This window comes from Dasypus novemcinctus, chromosome 12 (assembly GCF_030445035.2).
Source record: "Dasypus novemcinctus isolate mDasNov1 chromosome 12, mDasNov1.1.hap2, whole genome shotgun sequence".
Lineage (NCBI taxonomy): Eukaryota > Metazoa > Chordata > Mammalia > Cingulata > Dasypodidae > Dasypus > Dasypus novemcinctus.
The window spans coordinates 23,440,775-23,450,589 of NC_080684.1; the positions used below are offsets into that span (position 1 = coordinate 23,440,775).

Consider the following 9,815-nt stretch of genomic DNA (forward strand, 5'->3'; position numbering starts at 1 on the left):
AAATAACCTCTAGGTATTTTATTTTTCTTGTGCCAAGGTGTACCTCAGACCAGGAAGGAATCCTGACTGGAATAATTTTTGTCTTGAAAAAGTTATAAATCTGAAGAAAGGAATGGACAGAAATATAATTCAAATTTTTGCTGCTGTCTTTTTGTGTTTCAGCTCTAAATGATGAAGAAGTCTTGTTTGGACTCTATAAATCTATTTTCATCTCCTCTTAAGAAAATGCACCATTCTGAAGGTAGGTTTCTTTAAAATAAGTCCATGATCCTTACTGTACTGTGTGGTTCTAAGAGCAATAGAAAATAAACTTTGTTGGATAAACAGACCAGATTGTAGATTTGAATATTAATCATAGCAAAAGAAGAATTACTTAGATGTATATATTTTTAATATTTAAAATCAGTTTCCTAATTCTTCGAGAGAAATGTAGTCTTTTTTAATTGCCTCCTTGAAGGTTTGTTGGACTTGCTTATTCCATAGAGTGTAAATGAAGGGGTTCATCAAAGGGATAACTGAGGTGTTGAGCAATAACACCACCTAATTAATGGAAACCCTGTACTTAGTGGTTTGTTATAGATGAAGATGCAGCTTCCATAGGTGATGGAAATTACAATCATGTGGGAAGAACAGGTAGAGAAAGCTGTTTTCCTCTGTTGAGCAGAAGTCTTACAATGGTCTTGATGATGTGTGTGTAAGACTAAATCACACACGCAAGTGTGAATATGAGGGTCAGCATCGCCATGATTAAAACAAGTTGTTCTGTGAATTCTGTGTCTGAACATACAATCTTCAGAAGAGGAGCAGCATCACAGTGAAAATGATCAATGAGATTGCAGTTACAGAAATCTAGTTGAAGTCCCAGGCTAAGAGGGGGGAGAATGATCATTAATCCAGTCAAACAACAGCAGAGGACAAGTGTGGTGCACACCCTGTCGCTCATGATGGTGGTGTAGTGCAGGGGCTTGCAGATGGCCATGTAGCGGTCATAGGACATGGCAGTTAGAAGAAAGAATTCCGTTGCTCCAATGAGGATGATAAAAAAATAATTGAATGAAACAAGCTCATAGGTAATATTCTTGTCTCCTGTTGTCATGCTGTTGAGAAATCTAGGAAAACTGACTGTTGTAAAGATTATTTCTAAAATGGGGAAATTTCGAAGGAAAAGGTACATAGGTGTTTTGAGGCAAGAGTTCACCACCGTGAGCAGTATAAGGATTAGATTTCCAGCAACAGTAAAACTGTAGGTGAGAAACAGAAATACTAACAAAACAACCTGTAGGCGCAGGTCATCTTTTAGTCCTAGTAAGGTGAATGTTGTTACTGTAGAATGATTTACATCACTGTCTTCTGATACATAACTAGGATACTTTTATTAATCAGAAATTTCGAATGTGAGGAATATAAGGGAAAATAATATTTAATGTTATTATAAAGTTAAAACACAAACAAGGCATTATAAACCATTCCCCTCTCTTTTGACTTGATGTTCATAATACTGGGTAGTAATATCATCTGCTTGATTTCTCTGGATTCTGTCTTACTCATGTCTCCAGAGTTGCATTGATGGAAAATATCCATCTGAAGGTAAAATACCACTCCTGTCACGAAAACTGTTTTATTGTAGTCTGAACATAATGTGAAAATCTATCAGAGAAATGAAATTAGGAGAAGTGTTATGGCATCCCAACTGATAAAGTAGAGTTAAATGGAAAGAGTCCATGCCAAAATTTGACTTCTCCTTCTATCATGATAAGACATCAAGTCAACCGCATACCCCATGAAAATAAAATACTATCAGTGGCTTATTTTTACATTTTCCTTTGCTTTGAAAACCTTGTTCCCATCAACTATTTCCTGTTCATTCTCACCTACATCCTAGTTAACCTGGGTACTGTGTCTCAGAATTATATGAATTTTCATGGATCCCATTCTCTCCCAGGGATTTCCTCTTTGCACCTTCTTCATTGTAATGTGCTGAAATATCAAGCCTGTTCCCTCCTATATATCATTTTGAATAATCTCTGCTTTGTTTCTTTTCTGAATTCCTCTTTTAATATCCATCAAATGTGTAACAACCCATTCATCCCTTACCTTCCCAGAACACTGAGAAATGGGATGTTCATTTGCTCTTTTCCAGAGAACAGATCGTGGCCTTAGACTACCAAGATTCTTGGTGGGGACCTGTAGTTTAAACATAGATACTTCTATACCCAAATGTCTTCTGAGGATACCTGCAAGTTCCTTTAATAACATAAAATTACATCCTCCAAAATTGGTAAGGAGGGTGATTTCCTTTTGGGGAAAGAGCCATGATCCCTTTCTTTAAAGATTTTCCTTGCCCTTTGGATATTACTAGGCATTCATGGCCTTAACCATGTAGTCACATGGTCCTTTCCCTGCCCTACAGCACTCTCACATAAAGATGGATTCAGTCTTTTTTATTCCCCCAAAATAATTTATTTGCAGGAATTAATACTTACAATGGATTGAGTATTTCATGGACAATAAATTTGTCTATTAAATACAGAAAATCTTAAAAACTAGCAAATCAAATCCACCCTTAAGAGTTCCTACTCATATTGCCTCTGTGTGTTGATCCTTCTCCGGATCATGTAATCTTTCACTAGAGTAGAGGTTTGATTGAGTAGAGGTTTGATTGATCATACTTCCTCCTGAGTCACTTGCCTTCTCTGTATGAGACAATATTACACATGTAAGTGTCAGAGCTGCAATATGACCCTGGTCAAACTGGGTTCCAAAGTGTAGAACTTCCAGTTAAGGTGTGATTTTAGAATTTTGGGAAATTGCTTATCATTAGTCAAATCTAATAATCATGCATTAATTAAATGCTAGCTTTTCAAATCTTTCTTAGACACAAAATATCTTAAGAACATCTGGGTATTTTCAATAAGTGACTGGAATAAAATCTCCCAGTGACACACCAATTATTTTGTAACATGAATGATTTTTAAATGGTGTTGTAAGCTATTCTCCATAAAATGCTCCGTGCCTTTTTCCTCTCAGCCTAGGGATGTTGTGATTAATTTTCTGGAGTGGAAAGTTGTCACAGTGTGGCTGGTTTTATAGACACCTGTATTTATTTATTTATTTATTTTTAAAGGTTCATTTATTTATTTATTTTTAAAGTTTATTTATTTATTTATTTATTTTTCTCCCCTCCCCCCCTTCCCCCCTCTCCCCGCACTCTGGTTGTCTGTTCTCTGTGTCTATTTTGCTGCATCTTCTTCTTTGTCCACTTCTATTGTTGTCAGTGGCATGGGAATCTGTGTTTCTTTTTGCTGCATCATCTTGCTGTGTCAGCTCTCCGTGTGTGCAGCGCCATTCCTGGGCAGGCTGCACTTTCTTTCTCACCGGGCGGCTCTCCTTATGGGGCACACTCCTAGCACGTGGGGCTCCCCTACGTGGGGGACACCCCTGTGTGGCAGGGTACCCCTTGCGCGCATCAGCACTGCACATGGGCCAGCTCCACACGGGTCAAGGAGGCCTGGGGTTTGAACCGTGGACCTCCCATATGGTCGATGGACACCCTAACCACTGGGCCAAGTCTGCCGCCTAGACACCTTTAAAGAAAGAGGCTGCTGGCCTAAGCTCTGGCATAATTGATTTCCTGCTTTTGGGTAGCTGTTTAGTAAGGTATACACACACACAGCTAGTCTACCAGACTAAGTCTGTGTTTCCTGGTAGCCACACATCTTTCCACTTGTTTCCTCCACTTTTCTTCTCTTCATTTCCATCTATTTCATAACCTGCGTCTTCAATAACACAAAGCCTTCATGCTGTCCAACATATTAACTCCAAATGACTTTGGTATGCAAGGTTATCATTGTTGTATCATTACCAAAGTCTCTTAAGTTATTCTGTCTTTCTTTTATATCTTTAAGAAATATCATCATGTGTCCTTAATTCTGGTGAAAAAACTGCATTGAGATTTACAAATAGCTTGTATCAATGTTTGAATGACTGGTAAAGAGGAAAACTATTAATATAAATAAATATTAGTATAAATATTTACTATGGAATTTCAGTCTATGTAAAATGACCATTTTCCTTCCTACTATCAAAAATAATTTAAAATTATGGGCAGCTAGTATTAATCGTTTTTCTCTTTAAAGATAAGATATTTTAATCCCCCATATAAAATAAACCTCTTACAATATTATCACAGAGAGCCCATCACTATTAATATCTTGTATTTATTTTCAGCTTGTTTATACACTTAAAATGATGCACAGGCAGTATTTACATTTTGTAAAATTAACATTAGATTGTAAATAACATTTGATGCATTTTCCTCACTTAATGTCACATTTTAATCAGTTATAAGGTTTTTCTTCATATCAGTAAATATTCCTAAAAACAATTTTACTAGCTCACTATATTTCATAATGCAAAGAAGAAAATTGAAAATTAAATAGTTTTAATATGGAAAATTTATGTTTCTTACATTTATGATATGATAATCTTTTAGTGAACATGTTTACATATAAATCTTTAACAGCATTTAAGAACTGGTCACAAATGAAATGCTGAATCAATGTGCTTTTGACATTTATTGATGAACTTAGCTTTTAGAAAATGTGTCTGAGTGTATATTCCCATGAGTTTCTAGATTTTTTTAACTAAACCTTTGTGTGTTTCAGTGTGGTTATTTTGGATATTATTTTAGATAATTTTTGGTAATAAGATAGTACTAATTGATATTTGTTTAATTTGCCTTTTTCTCATCAGTGTGATAAACCACTTTGTTCTATATACTTATTGGCTATTTGTAAATCTCATATTTCAACTACCAATCTTCATTATCATATTCTCCTGACCATGTAATATTATTTTAAATTCACAATAAACACGTACTTATTGAATATCTTTTTGTGTTTTGATTTGACCATAATCACCAGTAAAAGAATGGGTTTAGAGACTCCAAATCCTAGTATATAATCTAACCTAGTTAATATGGTTTTAGTAATTATGGATTCATTGAGAACTGAGACAATCCAGCCTCTAGGATAACTTAAATAACCCTTTGGTATTGTACAAAATGGTTTAGCAGTGATGGTTTCCCTTTTGAAGCTCTTTCTTACCCTCATCCTTAGGATTCTAGGAAAAAGTGAGTTTTCAATATCCTTTTTCAGTCTGTCTTATTATACAACAGATGTGACCCCATTCTCCATTTGTGTACAGTGCTGATCTCATCTAGAACTCTGATTCCTACTAAGAGCCCTTTCAAGAATCAAATTCATATTCAGATCCCACATTATTTAGAACAAAATGATGATGCAGAAATAACTTTTCAAATCCTCCCTGAGCATGAATGTACTACTTGGGTCCAAAATTTCTAGGAGAAAGATCTCAGCTCACTGCCTTTACCTAGAGCTGCTTTAGCACAATTCCATGGTTCAAGCTCCCATACTTTCAGGCACAACTAGAACATGCATTTCATACTTGCTTTCTGGTAATTTCCCAACAATTTTGGGCAACGTAACTCAAAGTTGTCTCTTTGGTCTGAAACTTTGTTTGCTCCTGCCTATATTCAGTTAACTGTGGCAACATTTTTAGCTATGCATGCTCTTCCAGATAAGAGAACCTGCAAACACAAGGTGGTCTACAAAGTTTCCATTGGCCTCCTTATGGCAGAAACCCCCACTACTTTTACTCTCACGAAGTCTAGAATGAGATCGGATCAGAGATCTTATCTTAAACCAGGAAAAATATCCCTCCCTATTCTGGAACTGAAACAGTTGTCAAACAATGGCAAATGAATGTTAGCAACTCTCCCTGGCTTAGGAGGTGAAGATGTTCTGACCTCTCTGTGCAATGAAAAGGGTTGCTCTAAATTATCACTACGCAAATGGCATGTGCATTTTATTCTGTTCAGGTTCCCAGGGAATAGCCGAGTGAAAAGACAAAAACGTCCCTGGTGATCCTATTCAAACCACTAATTAATCTACAGTGAAGTTAACTTTGGCTAAAAAATAAAATAAATTAATCAGCACCTGTGTACAGTGGCCACAGAGATAAGAAATGCAACATTAATTGTATCAGTTGCACCAAAGAAAAAATTAGATGATAAAGTGAAAATCTGATTGTCGTCATGTTCTCTTTACATTGTTTTTTGGCTTCTTAGATTAAATTAAGGAGAAAACTAATTAGGATATGGTAGGCCTTATCTGATAATTTCTGCATTACAGGTACACACGTATAAGTCCTAATCAAGGCAGCCCATCCAAGATCTCTGATTATTAATTCATAAAACTCCTTGTTTCAGTGAATCGGAAGATTAATGTTTCTTTGGTTTTACTGACAGTATGATACATTCAGAAGCTTATCATGGTAGAACAAACTATTATTCCTACATTAATTACCCTGTTGTTTCATGCCTAATACACAAAAGGATCTTGTTAAACTCAGTGATATCCTTCTGTCTACCAAGAATGAGGGATGTGAATGCATTGTGCTCAGTACCCACCTTTTGCTCCTTAGTTGGAGATCAACCTCTACCCCTCCACAGTGCCCTGCTGTACCAGCTGGTACTTATTAGGGTGATTACATGCCTTCTGTATTTAACTTGATTTTGATATATTTTCACATTTTTACTTTTATATAGATTCAGATTTATTTTCTATTATCAATTCTTATATTAAAAAACATATAATGCCTATATTACATATCACATACCAATGAATTCTCTTAACTCTTGTTTTACTGAGAAAGCCTTATTTCACTTTCTTTTTGGTAAAAAACATTTTCACAATATTTTCAACAATTATTTCAGTGGGTGTATAATTCTTGGGTAACAAGAACCTTTTTGTAGTTTTAAAAAATGCTTCCTGGCTTTTGTGGTTTCTGATGAGAAATCTGTTTTTATTCTTTTTACTCTGACTATAGAAAGTTACATGTCAAATATTTGTATTGAACTTGATGATCTATTTTGTTCATTTTCCTCCCTCCCTCCCTTTCTTTTCTTTCTTTCTTTTCCTCCCTTCCTCCTTCTCCTCCCTTCCTTCCTTCTCTTCTTTTATTTTGGCTAAATCTATAGTCCAACATTCCTGTTCTTTGTGAGTGTATGTTTATATATTTACATATATATACATATACCTACAAATACATATATGTATATAATGTATTCGTAGCATTTCTATTTCATTTTTCCTGTTTCTGTATTTCTGCTGTAACACCCTTCTGTTCACGCATGTGACAATTCTTTCCACTACATCTTTTAACATAATAATCACAGTTATTTCAAAGTCCTTGCCTGATAGATATGTTATCATTGTAATATGTGGTAATATGTGGTTTTGATTGATGATTGCTTTTAATCCTGACAATGAGTTTTTCTCTCTTTACCTATTGCCAGAAATTGTGTTTACAAGATTAAAAACTGAGGTAAGTAGTGTATCAGTCAGCCAGAAGAATGCTGATGCAAAATACCAGAAATTGGTTGATTTTTATAAAGGTATTTATTTGGGGTAGGAGCTTACAGATACCCAGCCATAAAGCATAAGTTGCCTCCCTTACCAAAGTCTATTTTCATGTATTGGAGCAAGATGGTTGCTGACGTCTGCGAGGGTTCAGGCTTCCTGGGTTCCTCTGGCTCAGCTCCTCTGTTTTCTCCACAAGGTCAGTTATAGACTATGAGGCTCTCTAGGCTTTGCCTTTCTCCACAAGGTCAGCTGTAGACTATCAGATGAACAGCTCTGTCTCTCTCCCCCGGGTTTCTGCCATGAGTCTAAAGAGCCGTCTCTATTCCTCTGTGTTCTTTGCCTGGCTCAGGAGAAGCCAGAAGAAGGACACATGTCCCCTCTTCCCGGGGCTTGCTTGTTTCCTCTGCATGCTGACTTCCTGGGACTCTAGCTTAAGACTTCAGCATTAAGCTCCAACATCAAAACTGCAACATCAAAAATCCTCAACTCTGTCCTTTGCCATGCCTTTTATCTGTAAGTCCCTACCCACCAAGGAATGGGGACTCAATGCCCTAATGATGTACATATACATTCATAATTGTTACATCTTTCTGTTGAATTGTACCCTTTATCAGTATACAATAACCATCTTTGTCAGTTGTAACAGTTTTTGAATTAAAATCTATTTCATGTGGTATTTGTGTAGCCACACCAGCTCTCTTTTGTTTATAATTGCATGTACATGTTTTCCCTTCCTTTCACTGGCAACCTAATTGTATCTTTGACTTTAAGGCAAGTCTTTTGCAGACACCATATAGTTGAGTCCTGCTTTTTTATTCATTCTGTCAACCTTTACCTTTGATTGGAGAATTTAAGCCATTTTCATTTAAATTCAGTACCAATAATACACGTTTTTCTTCTGCCATTTTGCTATTTAACTTTTTTAAGTCTTATACCATTTTTGTCCCTCACTTCTGATAAATCCTACTTTCATATTTATTTGCTTTCCAGATTTCTATCTGCATATATTTTTTCATCTCTTTTCCTTGTGGTTACCATAAGGTTGAAATTCAACTAACTAAATATCTAGCATATATTTCTCCAAATTTTAATTATTAGTCGGATTCCCAAATATTTACCAGGTACTTTAATCTTCCTGGAACATCATTTATTTGGCTTTCTACAGCATACGTTGTATTGCTTAGTGGCTCCACTGTGTTTTTACTCAGGAATTGTGGTTTTCCTTTCCATGATATCTTTTCAAAATGAATAGTGTTAGGGAATATTAGAGCAACTATGTTGTATTTTCTTCCATTATCTAGTTTCTTTTTCTCTGTGTGAGAAGTCAAGGGAAATATATTCCTTCTTTTAATATTTTTTTCTATCATATTGTTTGAAATACTTCAAATGATTAAGACTGACTGTCATCTAAACATGTTTTTCTATGCTATTACAGTGATCTTATATTTGATAATTCCACATACACAAGTATAAAATCCCTGTAAGCCATATATCCCATTCTATATAGTAATGTTATTTTTGAACCTTGAGGCTCTTCTCTACTTGTGTTTAATTTGTATTGAGGTAATCTATCCCCAAACAGTTTGCTTGGAGCATGCCATAGCAGGTGATTCAAAGAGCTAATTTTGAGTCATCTCTTCAAATTTGTTTAATGAAAGATTTCTTTCTTAGTGTGATAAATGTAATGACATTTTATAACCCTAAATAGAACTGTCAGAACTAACTCATTAATAACTTAATAGTAGGCCAAATATTGTTCTTGTTCACTATTTTACAGATAAAATAATCTTTATTTCTCCTTAAATATATTGACCCTTTACCTTCATTAAAATATGTTATACAAGTTGGTTTCATTTTGCTTGATTAGTTTCTTTTGATCATTAATTATAGGGGAAATAATTTTTGTATGTTTTCCATACTTTTCCTAGAGTATGAAATTAATAAAATGATAAAGCAACTCTTGGTTTATAAAAGTGTAAAGTTGTTAATAAAATTTCTTCTTCAGAGGCTATGTTAAAACTGTTTATATAAAACATTCCTAAGCCTTTGTCCATGTGAACTGTCAAGCATGAAGAACATTAATAAAAATACTTCACTGTTATTAATTAATAATAGATGTGATACCAAGCAGACATAAAGGATGGAAATAGTAGATCTTTTTAAAAAATTTTATCTAGGATAGAAAACATATGTATTCTAGCTTATAGTACTGAAGTGCAAAGCAATTGGTATAAAGTCAGATTTACACGTTGGGGTGAGTAGAAATGGTTGAATATTTACAGAAGCACAAAATACACTTTTTTTTTTAACTTTGAGTCATAACTTAATGGACATTTTTCTTCAATATATCACTGAAATAATATTGTTCAT

The 9,815-nt window shown here is 34.9% G+C and overlaps 1 pseudogene; it reads right to left on the reverse strand.

Moving 5' to 3' along the window:
- Positions 1-402: 402 nt before the first annotated feature.
- Positions 403-8,350, reverse strand: LOC139440087 (olfactory receptor 6C2-like; annotated as a pseudogene).
- Positions 8,351-9,815: the final 1,465 nt, after the last annotated feature.